Genomic DNA, 16,510 nt, shown 5'->3' with positions numbered 1-16,510 from the left:
GGAAAGAACCTTAATGATGGCTTAACCCAATCATGTCGTTTTATAAGGTTGAATGAGGTAAGGAATTATTACAAAAATAAAATCTATTATAAAATGAGGTACTTATAAGAAAACACTTTATAAACTGGAAATTCCTAGGCATGCACATATATAGGAAACTATTAAATTATTTACCTCAAAACAAATGGTAGAAGGATAATTTAAACAATGGGTGCATTGTCATATATTTTCATAGAACAAAATTATAAATAAAGTTTTCCTTTCTCTCTCACAAAAAAACCTGATTCTTTCGTTTCACACACTTTAAACTCACCTCAGTTATTTGATAAGGATATACAGTTTGAAATTAAAAAAAAAAAATTCTTCAAAACTTTTCCTGCTCTTGAAGACTCTAGAAAAATAAAGCATTGATAAATGTTATTTGATGATGAATATAAATTTTAATTTTACTAGATTTAGGGATTTTCAGTGAATACTTAGTGTGGATGATTTATGTTTTTGCTGAATGGTTTTCAAATTCTTTAAAGTTCTACCTTAAAATGAATACTATAAAAACGTCTGTTTAATGTTGGCAGTACTTCTGACAGCATGCCTTGATCTCACAATTACAGATTAAGCCACAATTACTCATCAGATTCAGTAATTCTAAGAGAGTTGATTGAGGGTTTTTTTCCTGGACAATGGAATGTCATTTGGATTGATTATTTCATTATATTAATTTTCTCATCACTTTTCCTTTTTTTTTTTTAATTTGAACACTATTAAAGAAGTTTTTTTAATCCCTAATTTTTTTTTAAGGGAATGAAAAAAAAATGATTTTCTTCAGTTAAAAAAAAAGAGCTTGTAGAGATACTATGCCTCACAGTCTGTAAATTGGTCCTATTTTTTGTTTTCTTGATGATAGTTTGTGGAATTAAAACAGGATGGGAAAATTTGTATTTTATGTGTGAATCTTTTAAGAAATTGATCTTTTGTAATGTCCCTTCTATCTGAATGATATTGCTGCTAACTCAGTAGTCGAACCAGAATACACATAACATTCCCTTTATGCAAGTTTTTTTAAAATAAATTTTCCCTATTGATTTAGTTATTAATGGGAATCGTACTATGTACACTAGGCATAAAATTTAAAGTCTTATAGAAAAGACAGACATTAAATAAATAATATGACTACAAAATACAAGTCTAATAAAGAAAAAAGACCACATTCAATGAAAACAAAAGGGATAACCCAGTGTATACGTGTGTGGACACAGAAGGCCATTCTGAGAGATATAAAGAACATTTATGCGTTAGATTAGTGTGGGGCTAGAAGAGGGAGTGGGATCAGGCAAAAGTAATAGAAAAGGCCTTGGTGGGTTCAAGGACAAGCAATCAAGATCAGTGGAGCTGGTGTTAAGAAGAAAGTGTGGCTGGAGAAATGCTCAAAGTTCAGGTTGGAGAGGGTTGAAGAGTGAATGAAGGAGTTGATGTATAGCAGACTGAACACAGGCATTAGCTCTGCTTCCTCCCAAAACCCCATTATTAAATGACAGAGAGGAGAGTTTTTTTTTATAAAAGGCATAAACCCTGAGGAACCGAGAGAGATGGAGAGGAGACGTTGGCATCAAAACTTAAGAAAGTGAAAAGCAGGTAGGCAAGTAATAATTGATTTATGAAATCTGAGAAAGTATGCAGTGGGAGAAGCTGAGAAATAACCTAATTTATATCTCAGAACCCAACAAAAGCACAGAAATTGGCATCACCAAGTTACCTCAGGAAGTGCAGGCAGAGGTGAGGCTAAAAGCAGAAGGACTGAAAAATTGAAAGTCCATTCAAGAAGCACTTGGACTTTGTAGCAATCAGAAAGGGATTTAATACAGAAATTTAGCTGCTTACAAAACTGCTGGAAGTTTGCTCACCCCTGACTTATATAAAGAATCAAGAATCAGAATGACACCAAACTTCACAATGAGCAGACTGAAGACTAGATGACAAATGATGAACGATCTCAAAATTCTGAAGGAAAATTATTTAGAATTCTACTTCCAGCCAAATTATCAAATAAATAACCAAAACCAAAACAAACCCATTGCTGTCGAGTTGACTCCGACTCATAGCGAGTCTATAGGACAGAGTAGAGCTCCCCCATAGAGTTTCCAAGAAGCACCTGGCAGATTCGAACTGCTGACCTTTTGGTTAGCAGCCGTAGCACTTAACCACTACCCCACCAGGGTTTCCATCAAATAAATACGAGGGGTGAATAAGATCTCAAAATTTTATCTCTCATGGACGTTTTCTCAGGATGGTGTGCTTCATTAAAATGAGAAAGAAAATCAAGAAAGAAAGATATGGGGCCCTGAAACCAGAAATTAGATTTCATGTCTTAGATCCCCAAGAGTATGGTGAAGAGAAATACTAAGACTGCGAGTCATTTTGCATAGAAGACTATCACTCTAGACTGGATCAGATCAGAATGCTTTGATAAAGATGGCTTTAAGAAGATGAAACTGAGAGAATATCTTCTGTGTTTAAATGTATTCAGAGGATACGTTCACAACTAGGGAAGATTCTGGGTGTGCATAAGTTATAAGCATGCAGAAAACTATCCAAATAAACAAAATGACTATTATTAACTCCAGAGAAAATAAAGTTGGGCAGGAAAAGAAAGAAGTAATCATTGATTACTGTATGACTCAGCTCTGATGGTGTTCTCAGAGTTACAATAAACTCTATCCATTGACCTAACCAACATTACGACTGGGAATATGGAGAGAATGGCAGTGTATGGTGTCTGATGGAGGGGGGTATGTGTGTGAAAGGGAGCTAAAACTTCATCTTCCATAGTGGGAATTCAGTAGATAGAAAATAAAGCCTAAAAAACCCAGATAAAGCCTAAGATATGAAAATAAGTAGTGCTATAGCATTTATTTTTTTTATAGCATTTAATTTAGATTTATAGAGGCAAATACCAAACCAATCAACAAGATAAGTTGAATGGTATTGTTTCTGGGTATTCAGAATTACAGCTGAGGAGTGTGGTTCCAACAAGCCTAGTAATAGCCTTGACTCTCTTAAACTATGTGTATGTATAAAACTTTGATTAGAAAAGACTGAATTTCTAAGAATAAGTAAACAGTTTTCCATCAGAAGGAAAACAACAAATGGCATGTTTGTAAAGCTGTTAAAATCACTAGAATGGAGCTTTTATGTTTCAAGGTAGATAAATCCCAATCACAATGCTAACCAAAAACACCCTCCTCCCTGGAAAAAAAAGCCAATTGCATATAGAAATGCAATTTGGTGAGATAGACGTCTTAAGAGTTTAAAAACATGCAAAGCAATTCTAAATATTCTATACACATATACAGCACTATACATATATATACAATAGTAGACATATGTAATATTATAGTGCATACATATGTACTAAAGAATAAAAAATGTACATGGAAAAAATAACCAATTCAGAATGTAGGTGCCTCTTGGAAGGAGGACAATGATAAGAGAGTGCTCTACAAAGTGTCTACACTCTAAAATGTTGTGTGTCTTTAAAAATAATTTCACCTGAGCAGATGAGGTGAAGTAATACAGTTAGACAAAACAGGAAGGAGAAGTTAAAGAAGCAAGAAAGAGAAGGATAAACATGAGGAGCAACTGTTATTAGTCACAATTGAGTCGATCACAACTCAGGGGAACTCCATGTGTGCAGAGTATAACTGCTCCAAGGTTTTTCAAAGCCATGAACTTCCAGAAGTAGATCAACAAGCCTGTCTTCCAAGGCACCCCAAGAGGATTCAGACCTCCAATCTTTTAGCTAGAAGTCGAGTACTTCACTGTTTGCACCGCCCAGAGAGGAGTAATAATGGTTAAAATCTGAGATGCAGCCCTTTCTGACAACACTCAATCCCTCCATAAAGCCTCTATCTTTCACTTCTTCTCACCGGGATCTTTCTCATTGGCATTTCAACGTGCACTTCAGGGGTGGTTTATCCAATAGACAAGGTAAGCACAGTGCTTACCTTGCTTATTGGGTCATCTGAGGTGAACAATTTCACATTTTTTCACCACACCAAAAGTTCTGCTTCCAGCTCTAGCTGACGTTTGTCTCTCTCCCACCCCACAGCACCTTCCTACAGAATCAAAACCGTTTTTCAAATTTATAATCCCTGACACGGATGGATGACCCAGTAAACAAGGTAAGCATGGGTTTATTTGTACTTACTAATCTGTAGTGAACAATTTCACGTTTTCACCATATGTGAAATTGTTCACTACAGATTAGTAAGTAAACTCAAGTAAGCCTGTGCTTAATTTGCTTATTGGGTCATCTGCCCCTCATGTTCTTGCAAAGACTATGTCTCACTCTAGTCAAAATCTTGCTGAGCCAGTCTTCCTGAGAGAGATTGTTATACATGGTGTCTCCATTTTTGTACTGCCATTCACTTTTCCTTTACAGCCTCAGTAGGAGTAATTCTGAGTAAAATATGTGTTATCATGTGAATCCTTTTCCTACCTCAGCCCACCATGCAGTCATTTCTTTGGAGAGGAGGAGGTGTAATTAAAAGCACTGTGAAATTCGAAGCAAATTTTATTACTAAACATAACAAGAAATCAGGAAGTAGCTTTTTCCAGGATTGGTTCATCCACCCAGTGATGTTGTCAGAAGCCAGGCTTTTTCTATCCTTCTACACTGGTATCCTCAGAGAGTTGACTCAGTCCTCAGATTTACCCCTACACAGTCCCATGGAAGTTGCCATAGCCTCAATGCCTGCCCAAAGAAAAGAGTTCTTTCCTCCATGTATCTCTGTTTTATTGGGGCGGAAACCTTTCTAAGCAACCAAAGTCAACATTGCTTCAACCAAGTCGACACTCACCAGGGTTGGGTCATATGTCCATACTTTAAATCCAAAGTTGGCTGGAAAAATGAGAATTCAGGATTTTCAATCTCTGGAGTAAGAGGCAGGTTCTGACAGCGAGCAAGTGGGAGTATGGAAAAGCTCTTGGATTCGCAATCAACAATGTCTACCACTCACCTTGGCTGCCTCAGAACATGCGCAGCAATACCCAGCAGAGGACACAACAGTGCCCATTGAACAGAGCCATACCCAGAGTAAATGGCATCAGTGTTTACTGGAAGCAGCACTGCCCAGAAGGAAAACCAAATTAGTTGCTGTAAAGTCAAATCTGACTCGGAGATCCCATGTGTGGCAGAGTAGAACTGTCCCCCATAGTGTTTTCACTGGCTGGTTTTTCAGAAGTAAATCACCAGACCGTTCTTCTGAGGTGCCTCTGGGTGGATTTGAACTGCCAACCTTTTGGTTAGCAGCTGAGGGCATTAACAATTTGCTCCACCTGGGAGGAAAGGTAGTAGCAAATGGAAGCATCAGCAGTGCCTAGCGAACACAGTACAGCAGAATGCAACACAAGGAGGGGCTACAATGGCACTCTCCAATATAGTACCCACTAACCATTATTTGAAAACCCTGGTAGCATAGTGGTTAAGTGCTATGGCTGCTAACCAAGAGGTCAGCAGTTCAAATCTGCCAGGTGCTCCTTGGAAACTCTATGGGGCAGTTCTACTCTGTCCTATAGGGTCACTATGAGTCGGAATCAACTCAACAGCAGTGGGTAACCACTCTGTGGAGTCCTGGTGGCACAGTGGTTAAGAACTCAGGCTGTTAACCAAAAGATTAGCAGCTGGAATCCACCAGCCACTCCTTGGAAACCCTATGGGGCAGTTCTACCCCATCTTATAGGATCTCTATGAGTTGGAATCAACTCTACAATAATGGGTTTAACCACTACTTAAACTAAAATTAAATTAAATTTAACATTTAGTTCCTGGGTCACACTAGCCACATTTCAGGTGTGCAATAGCCACTCGTGGCTAGTAGCCACCATATTGGATATTGCAGAAAAGGACATTTCCATCTTCACCGAAAGTTTACTGGACAGTGCTGGGTTACAGCAAGGGAAGAACTTCTTAAATGCCAGATCCACAAATGTAGGAATAAGGTTAAGTTACAGCTTGTCAGCAGGCATCTTCAGAGATGCTTGGAACCATGGTACAGGCCCCTGACCAAAATGGGGATAAAATACACTAGAAATGAATTATAAGGTGCTGTTTAAAGCCTGAAACTCCCCTGGAGGTGGCTGGCGCCAGCTTGTCTTCATTCTTTAATGAAAATGTATAGTTTGATGGCCCACACCTGGTTTACCAGGTCATTCTGCCTGATTTTGGCTGTGTGGGCAGTAAAGTATAAAGGACTGCCCACAAAATTTCTGCCTCATCTTCTCTAAGACAGGAACCTCATTCTCACAGTGGTGGATTATAATCTGGAGACAGAACACGTCCTGCGTGCAACTGAAAGACCTTGGAGGCAGTGCCCAGGTGTTCCAGGTCTCCGGAATGCTGTTTTATGCTTTCTTGCTCCTGGCACTGTGTGCCCTTTGCCTGTAATAAATCTTTCATGAGTATACCTTGTTAGAGTCCTGTGAGTCCTTTCAATTATCTAACCCCGAGTAATTGCTGCACCCCATTGTGGCCAATCAGATTTGGCCATTAACACATATGAAACACCCTCTGGACACTGCTAGAAATAACTAGGTTGAACTTTACAAGGCTCTGGAGTTTCCACACAGGCAGGCCTGAGCAAAAAATCACAATTCGATGTGTAAGATTTTGTTGTTCTTGTTCGTTATTACATATTAGAAGAGAGTTTTAAATGAAGCGATGTAATTTGACATGAATATAAATCAGAGAGATAATTTGTGTTCGAATCTTTGGAAAGAATATTTTGTTCTCTCAACCTCAATTTTCTCTTCTGTAAAATGGGAAATATTACAGAATGTACATCATAGGACTGTTTGAGGCTTACTTTATAAAACGCGTGTAACAAGCAAATACAATGCTGAGCATGTTGTAAGAACTCCATAATGTTAGCTTTTTATTACCACTCTCCCCAACTAAAGATACCTGTTAGAAGTGAACATTCATAACAAAGCTGGGTAATGCACTACCTTAAACATCTTATTATTTTTCTTAGGTATTTTTATTCTATTCAGTAACAATGTCTCACTTACCTTGCAATTACACATCTATTTTGTTTTCTATTAAATGATATTTTATGTAAACATACACTGTACCTGAGTAGAGTAACACATCTTTCAACCTCAAATTATAGTAAATAATTCATATAATCTATTGATACATTTATCTTTTATTAAAAATTCTGTATTTCCTTTCTCTACATGGCACTTACTCAGTGGAAAAATGAGGAATGTATTTGTTAGGCCACTAACTCAAATTTCCTTCCCTGGTTGTTAATCACGTTTTTTAATCTCAATGGTATGAAATGTTTTCTAATCGTCTTCTCATCTAATTCTCTCACTTCATACTGAAATCTCACAGCTAGTAAATGAGAGAACTGGGACCAAAATCCAATCAAGCTCATATTAATGTTGAAGTTGTAAGAATATTTAGATGATATGATACATTTTTGGAGAGGATACCTTTTATAATAAGAATACCATAGACGCTTGAAAAAATTAAAGAAATTACTCAAATCAATTTATATCACAATGCTGTAGAAAAAGGCAAAAATGTACAAAATATTCATCCTACCATTAGGTAACTCAGTCTCCTAGTTGGAGACTGTCCTATTCAAGGTTCTTTGAGTCACGTGAAACAGAAACCATTCACGATAACCCAAATAAACAAAAAAATAAAAAATTGTCAATGAGTCCACTCTGACTCCTGGTGGCTCTGAATGTGTCAGAGTAGAACTATGCTCCATAGGGTTTTCAATGGCTGATTTTTTGGAAGTAGATAGCCAAGCCTTCCTTCTAAGGCACCTCTGGGACTCCAATTCAAATAAAATGGCAATTTATTGTAAGACTGTCTCAAAGAATGAAAATAAAGTATGCCTGAAATGGAAAGTGGAATAGCGCTGCTAGGAATTGAAGCAGGCACTTATTCTCTCCTTCTCTAAATAAGAAGCTTCCTAGTCTCCACTGATGCTGGCTTCTTTGCCCTGAGGTCCTTTCTTTCTTACCTAGTTAGTTTTGCTTTCTTATCTTGTATATGGTCTGATACAGCTTAACTCTTAGCTCCAGAGTCCAACTCTTTGTGCTACGATATATGATATGCTACCAGCATGTACCTCTGACTTCTGTTGGGGCGTGTCCTCCTCACCCTTATAATCAGTCTGGATTGTTTGCTCAGAGGTGCATCTGTTGTTAATTGGTCTTGCCAAAGATTTGTGACCACATGGAGACCAGAGCTGACCCTTACCTGGGCCTTGGGAGAGTAAGTACCTCCAAACATACCTTTATACACACTTGTATAAAAGTTAAAGAACCATGCAAGGGTAGTCATTTAGGTCTATTTTATAGCTGTCATGTGAGATAGATGCCAAAAATCCAGTAAAAACTGTAGAGCTCCTGAAGTTCTGTGGTAGCTGATAACCAGAAGAATTTGTGGAAAGAAGACAAAAGGGTGTTCCATTCAGGTAAAAAGTTATGAATGTAGGAAATGATTAGATGTGTTCAAGTAGACTAGATAACTGGAGCAGAGTGTTCATAAACACAAAAGATAAGGTTGTAAAAGGTAAACTGTGGGCTAATTGAGAAGGGCCCTGAAGTCCCTATTAGAGAGAAAGGATTCGACTCTAGAAGCAAATCTGGAGTTTTAAAGTATTTAAAATATTTCCTTTTTAAATACTGGTTTTAAAATATTTTCTTTTTAGAGTGCATGGGGAGAAGTTTAGGTATTGGAGATGTTTAAAGATGGGCATTAGTTATTCAGGGTTAGAAAAAAGAGAAAAGATGATATAGTAGATTCTACTTGTAAGACTCCCTCTGAAAGAAACTATAAAAGATAAAGACCGAGATTTAAGTACCAAAATATTCATGGCCATGCTGTAAATAATACGAAAATCTGGAAATGATTTAAATACCTAACAACATGAGATTTGTTAAATTATGTATACCCAGATGTTGTACCATTAAAAAGAATGTTTCCAAAGAATATTCAGTGCTATGTGAATATGGGGGAAGGGAAAGTAGAGATGATCATGATATAACATTAAATGTAAAATTAAAGCAACAAAGTTATATGTTTATGTATATGTTATTGCCTGAAACTTTAACATCATGTCTTTCTTTAAAAAATTTTATAATCCAAACGTCACTTCTAAAACAGAAGACATTAACAGTATCATTTAAATTTTTGACAAAGATTTATTATAACAAGCAAGCATTGATGTCTGTTACAGACGTTAAGGTAAATGCTAAGCTGCTATAAAAAAAGAGATACAAAAATTTAAAAAATACGATGGCTTAAATAAGACAGAGGAGTCCCTAGGTGGCTGAAACAGTTAAGTGCTTGACTACTAGCCAGTGGAAACCCTGGTGGCATAGTGGTTAAGAGCTATGGCTGCTATCCAAAAGGTCAGCAGTTCAAATCTACCGGCACTCCTTGGAAACTCTATGGGGCTGTTCCACTCTGTCCTGTAGGGTTGCTATGAGTCAGAATTCGCCTTGATGGCAACAGGTTTGGTTTTGGTGGTTTGAATCCACTCAGGGGCACCTCAGAAGACAGTCCTGGTTATCTGCTCTGCTCTGCACACATGGGGTCGCCATGAGTCGGAATCAATCGCAGGCAACTAACAACAACAAATGAGACAGAGGTTTATTTCTCTTTCTTGCAAAAGTCTGGCTGATTACCAGATCACTCAGGACACCGGGTTTCTTCTATCTTGGTTATTTCCTCCTAGTTATTTTCTTTCCTGTGTGATCAAAGCTGTATCAGTGCCACATCCCTATTCTAGCCCACAGGAAGGGAAAAGAGAGGAATAAATTCAAGAAACTTAATTTCTAAGGTTGTGAGAGTTGTTCACATCATTTCTATTCAGCTCCCATTTGCCAAAATTTGGTCACATGGCCACACCTAGCTGTAAAAGAAGCTAGGAAATATGGTGGGAAGTGGGTGTGCTCTATGACTTAAAGGAAGAAGAGGACAAGGGATGCTTGAGAAAAAAAAATTAATCTCTTCCGCATCTGCTAGGACATAATGGGTACCCATTGTTGTTACTGTTGTCAGGTGCCATCAAGTCGAATTCAACTTAGAACAACCTCATGTGACAGAGTAGAGCTGCCTCGTGGGGTTTTCTTGCCTGTTATCTTTATAGGAGCAAATCATCAGGTCTTTTTCAGTCAGAACAGGTGGGTAGATTTGAACCATCAACCTTTTGGTTATCACCCTAGTGGTAAACCATTTGCACCACCAGGGCTCCTTGATAGGTCTTCAGTTTCTGTATTAACTGTTCCCAGTGTCAGTAATAGAAACCCACTGTGGCTGTCAGTAAACCAGTCACCACTCTAGTTTATTGTTAAACAGTCAGATAATCAAGTATGTTGTTGTTTCAGGTTCCATCACGTTAGCCCCTGACTTATGGCAATCCATGCACAACGGGGTCAGATTGTTGTGATCCATTGGCTGATTTTCCTGCAGTAGATCATCAGGCCTTTCTTCTTAGTCTAGAAGTCCCACTGAATCCTGCTCAGTATCATTAACAGCACACCAGCCTCCACTGACCGACGGGCAGTAGCTGCCCTGAGGTGGATTGGCCAGGAATTTAAGATGGGTATTCCACATGGAAGGTGAGATTTCTACCACAGAACTACGACTGCCCCCAATCACGCATAGCTAGAATTAATCTTAGACAACAACTTGGGTGGGAAAAAATAACAGTATTTATCAGCTTTAAATCAACCCAAATCTGACTCTAAGCCCCCATGCTACTGGCTGGCAACAAATTCAGCCTTGGGCATTACTAGATTTTCCTCCCAGAGTTGTGCTAAGGTCATGGATGGAGCCCCTCTGATCATCAGTTGTCAATATGTGTTGGGTGCATGGTTCCTTCAAGTGTCTGACTCTACTTGTTCCCTGTTGTACAAAGAGTATAGGAATATTTCCAGGGGCTAACACTGGTGTACAAACCAGGCTGTGCCCTGGAGGAGACCTTCCTGCCATCTACTCCACTCAACTCTAGCATTGTCAGGAACAGGTCCCAGGACCCCTTTAGGCAGAGCCTCTGGATCTTTTTTGGTCTTCCCAGGTGTCTTAGATATCTAGTGCTGCTATAACAAAAATACCGCAAGTGGGTGGCTTTAACAAACAGATGTTTATTTTCTCACAGTTTAGGAATTCGGAAGTCTAAATTCAGGATGCCAGCTCTAGGGGAAGGCTTTCTCTGTTGGCTTTGGCGGAAGGTCCTTGTCTCTTTTGAGCTTCTGCTCCTGGGCAGTCTTCAGGTGATGTTGTATCTTTCTTCCTTCAGCTCTTCTTACTCGCTTGCTTAACCTCTTTCATATCTCAAGAGGAATTGACTCAAGACATATCCTACACTAATCCTGTCTCATTCACATAACAAAGAAAATCCATTCCCAAATGAGATTATAATCACAGGTATACAAACAAACAAACAAAAAAACCAAACTGGGTGCCATAGAGTCCATTGGGGTTAGGATTTACAGCACATATTTTTGGGGGACATGATTCAATCCATAATTCCAGGTTTATATAAACCTTTCTTCTCTCCCTCAGTATTGTGCAGGGAAATACCATGAAAGCCTGAAGCCCAGAGAAACATAACAAATGACAGAATAAGCTTTGGCCCTCAAACAGGTTCTGCTTTCCACTCTGCAAAATTTCCATCTGCTTACAATGAAAGAGGAGGGAAAAATTCAGCAAACAAATCACAAATCATCATCAAAAAACGATCCTGCCACCAACTTGCTAGGACTGTGTGTAAAATCAAAACCAGTATACTTCAACACATGAGCTGTCTATTTTAAATTCTCAGCTAATGTGTATCCATGTAGGAGTTTCTCTAGGAAAAGAAAAAGAGAACAGCAAAGAAGAAAACATGAAAGAGGAAACCTGTTTCTATCGAGTCAATCTGGAGTCATTTTGACCTCATGTATTACTGAATAGAACTGGTGGTGCAGTGGTTAAGTGCTCTGCTGCCAACTGAAAGTTAGACAGTTCGAATCCACCAACCGCTCCAGGGGAGAAAGATGTGGCAGCGTGCTTCCGGAAAGATTTACAGCCTTGGAAACCCTATAACCAAAAAACAAAAAAAAACCAAACCCAGTGCCATCGAGTTGGTTCCGACTCATAGCAACACTATAGGGCAGTTTTACTCTGTCCTACAGGGTCACAATGATTTGGAACCAACTCGATGGCACTGGGTTTGATTTTTGGTTGTTCTTTTTCTTTTTTAATCTTTACAGAAGTAGATTACCAGACCTCTCTTCTGAGGCACCTCTGGGTTTACTTGAACTGCGAACCTTTCAATTAGCAGCTAAGTGCAAACCATTTGTGTCACCCAGGGACCTGAAAGAGGAAAAGCCTATTTATATCTAACTGCTGTACCTACAAAGTTTGCTCCTGGTTTAAAATTAATAACCTGGAGGCAGTCAGAAAGCATGGAAGAGCATTTATTTATCACCAAAACCTAGGGTACCAGATGGCTGTGGAATAATAAGAAGAGAGGAAAAAGGGAAAATAGTAAATAAATGCCACCCGAATCACAACTCTATCAGGTAAATGGGTTCCTTCCTTTCTTTAGTGGCTTCCTACCCATACCCACCTCCTAAAAGACTAAAACTCTCTGTAAAAATCAGTTATCTGGGAATAAAATTCCTTGTTACTCAGTTCTTTGCCTGTCTGATGTCCTAAACATGTTTCAAATTTTTAGAAGAATTTGACATTTTTCTGATGATTTAACACAAGTCAGATTTTTTTTCTTTTTTTATTACTTAAGAAATCTCATTTTAACATTTGAAAACATGACAAGAAGAAGCCGGCAGCCAAGCCTCTGCTAAGATGGGGGCTGTCTCTCAGCAGACCTTTGGGAGGGCCTTGAAAGGCAAGCCAATAAGGAAGGGATCTCAGTATTTTATATAGCATTAAACTTTCTCTGTATCTTCCCTTTTTCCTGAGATGAAGAAGTGTTGTAGCAACTTTCCAAGATGCTATCGTTGGAATCTTTATTAATGATCTTCCAGAGGCACCAAATGGCCCTTAAATGAATTTTGCAGATGATGCTAAATTTTAGGAACTATTGCTAGTACCAGCAAACACAATGTGGTAATAAATAAACTCCGATGGTTAAAAATACAGGGAAGAAGCACAGGAAATATCTGAAAGCTATACAGAACATGCACATTTCATGGTGCTAAATAAAAGCCAAGGAGCCCCCAACATGCAATGGTTAAGTGCCCGGCTGCTAACTGAAAGGGGGGTGGTTCAAATCCACCAGCTGCTCCATGGGAGAAAAGAGCTGGCAATCTGCTCCTGTAAAGACTACATCCTAGGAAGCTCTATGGCACAGTTCTACTCTGTTCTATAGAGTCGTTCTGAGTTGGAATCGACTGGAGACTGCACACAACAACATATAAAAGCCACTACCCCGCCTCCCCTGTGCGCAAAAGGAGGCCTATTTTAGGCTAAATAGGAAGAAGCTGCCTCTGGAGAGAAGAAGTGACATGTCCCTTCCCCCCATCTCTAGTGGCACTGAACTTGGAACAGCATGCCTAGTTTGGGGCAATGCATTCAACCTGAAGAAGTCTGAGAATAGAGAACAGATGTGATGCAAATAAAAAGGTTAATGGGGATAAATATTTATAATTTCAAGACTAAGGAAAAGTCTGCAATTATTTGAAAGGTGCAAACACTCTGAAGAAGAGTAATTATTTAGCGTAGGAAAAGGCTTATAACCAGAAATGAGGAAGTTACATCTGGAATTATTTCACAAATACAAAGAAATTTTTTTTCCAGACACAAAAGCTATTAGATCACAGCAGTAGGTCCAAAGAACATTCTTCCAGAACCTTCTCTCTCATGGGGAACAGGGGCTGTAACTGGAAATATTGTAAGGTAGTTTAAAAGTAAGCATTAACCCACCAGTGAGCAGACGGCTCAGGAAAGCAGAGCCTTTGGGCTCAGCAGCACCAGCGAAGTCCCCTGGGGGCTTTAAGAAGAGGAGTTGTGAGCCTGGCTTGCAATGCCCAGAGGATGTATTGTGAGCAAGAACGGAGACTCGTGATTTCCAGAACTCCTCCTTCCAGTCTTAGAAAGGATGAACAGAAAAGACTGCATTTATATATTACAGAAAATGTTTAGACGAGACCTCTCACCCATATTTCTAGTGTCCTCTGAGAATTAATTCTCCTGTGATGTCAAGTAGCCAATTCATCACAGCAACAGGCCTCCTAGGGACAGACAAATCTATTCAGTGAATATTGATACATTCTGACAACGATCTTACAATGTAATTGTGACCTACTCTGGGATCTGACACTCCTCCTCCCATCTGTTCCAAGTAGCTTAAATAATTGCATGACAGAGCATCAAAGCATTGTTAGCTAAGAGATTGGATTGAGTTCAAGCCTCAGCTCTGCCATGTAGTAGCTCTGGTATCTTAATTTATTAACTTCTATGAGCCTCAGTTTTCCCATCTGTAAACACGGGCATTGTAATATTTTCTAGATATGGCCATTTGCCTACACTCACTGAGAGATCCAGGGATCCCCCTGAACACCTAAACAAATCGGAGTTCTCTTAGCAAGAAAGGAGGGTGCAATGGATGGAGCATCAGATGGAATTCTTGGTTACATACAACAGAAAACAACTTTGGTGATAAAAAACAGAAAAGGATTTGTGGTTATTAGTTTTATGTGTCAACTTGGCTAGGCTATTTCATCTGGTTATTCAATCAAACACTAATTTAGGTATTGCTGTGAAGGAATTTTGTAGATCTGGTTAATATCTACAATCAGCTGACATCAAGTAAAGGAGATTTGTCTCAAAAATGTGATAGGCCTCATCCAATCAGTTGAAAGATCTTAAAACCAAAACTGAAGACTTTCTGAGAAAGACGAAATTCTACCCCAAGACGGCAGTGTCAACTCTTGCCCAAGGATTTTCAGCCTGCTGGCCTGTATTATAGATTTCAGATTGCCAGTCCCCACATTCATGTGGGCCAATTTCTTGAAATAAATTGTATATATGTGTGTGTCTCCATGTACATACATACATATGTGTGTGCATGTATATACATATATGCTGTTGTCGGCCGTTGTCTAATAGTTGTCTAGTAGTTCTGATGCATAGTGACCCCAAGTACAACAGAAAGAAACACATGTCCGGTCCTGCACCATCCTCACAATCGTTGCTATGTTTGAGCACATTTGTTGCAGCTACTGTGTCAATACGTCTCCTTGAGGGTCTCCCGCTTTTCACTGACCCTGTACTTCACTAAGAAAGATGTTCTCCAGGGACTGGTCCCTCCTGATAGCGTGTCCAAAGTGCAAGAGACAAAGTCACACCATCCTCACGTCCAAGGAGGACTCTGTACTCCTTCCAAGACAAACTTGTTTGTTCTTCTGGCAGTCCATGGTATATTCAATATTTTTCGCCAACACCATAATTCAAAGGTATCGATTCTTCTGTCTTCCTTATTCATTGTCCAGCTTTCTCATGCAGGACAGGCACACCTTAGTCCTCAAAGTGACATCTTTACTTTTAACTCTTTACAGAGGTCTTTTGCAGATTTGCCCAGTGCAATATGTCATTTGATTTCTTGACTGCTGCTTCCTTGGGCATTGACTGTGTATCCAGGTAAAATGAAATCCTTGACAACTTCAATATTTTCTGTTTGTTATGATATTACTTATTGGTCCAGTTGTGAGGGTTTTTGTTTTCTTTATGTTAAGGTGTAATCCATGCTGAAGGCTGTAGTCTTTGATCTTCATCAATAAGTGCTTCAAGTCCTCTTCACTTCCGGCAAGCAAGGTTGTGTCATCTGCATATAACAGGATGTTAATTAGCCTTCCTCCAATCCTGATGCCCAGTTCTTCTTCATATAGTCTGGCTTCTCAGGTTACTTGCTCAGCATACAGATTGAATAAGTATGGTGAAAGAATACATCCCTGATGCACACCTTTCCTGATTGTAAACCACTCAGTATTCCTTGTTCTCTTAGTCTAGGTACAAGTTCCTCATGAGCACAATTAAGTGTTCTGGGATTCCCATTCTTCGCAATGTTATCCGTAATTTGTTATGATCTACATAGTCGAATGACTTTGCATAGTCAATAAAACACGGGTAAAAATCTCTCTGGTATTCTCTGCTTTCAGCCAAGATCCATTTGACATCAGCAATGATATCCCTCTATCCCTCGTTCCACATCGTCTTCTGAATCCGTCTTGAATTTCTGACAGTTCCCTGTTGCTGTACTGTTGCAACTGCTTTTGAATTATCTTCACCAAAATTTTACTTGCATGTGATATTAATGATATTGTTCAATAATTTCTGCATTCAGCTGGATCACCTTTCTTTGAAATGGGTATAGATGAGTGAGTGCTTCCAACATTGCACCTATTTGTTGAAACTCTCCATTGGTATTCCATCAATTTCTACAGCCTTGTTTTCACCAGTGCCTTCAGTGCAGCTTAGACT

Source organism: Loxodonta africana, chromosome 17, assembly GCF_030014295.1.
Source record: "Loxodonta africana isolate mLoxAfr1 chromosome 17, mLoxAfr1.hap2, whole genome shotgun sequence".
Taxonomy (NCBI): domain Eukaryota; kingdom Metazoa; phylum Chordata; class Mammalia; order Proboscidea; family Elephantidae; genus Loxodonta; species Loxodonta africana.
Note: the sequence above shows the minus strand (reverse complement) of the source record.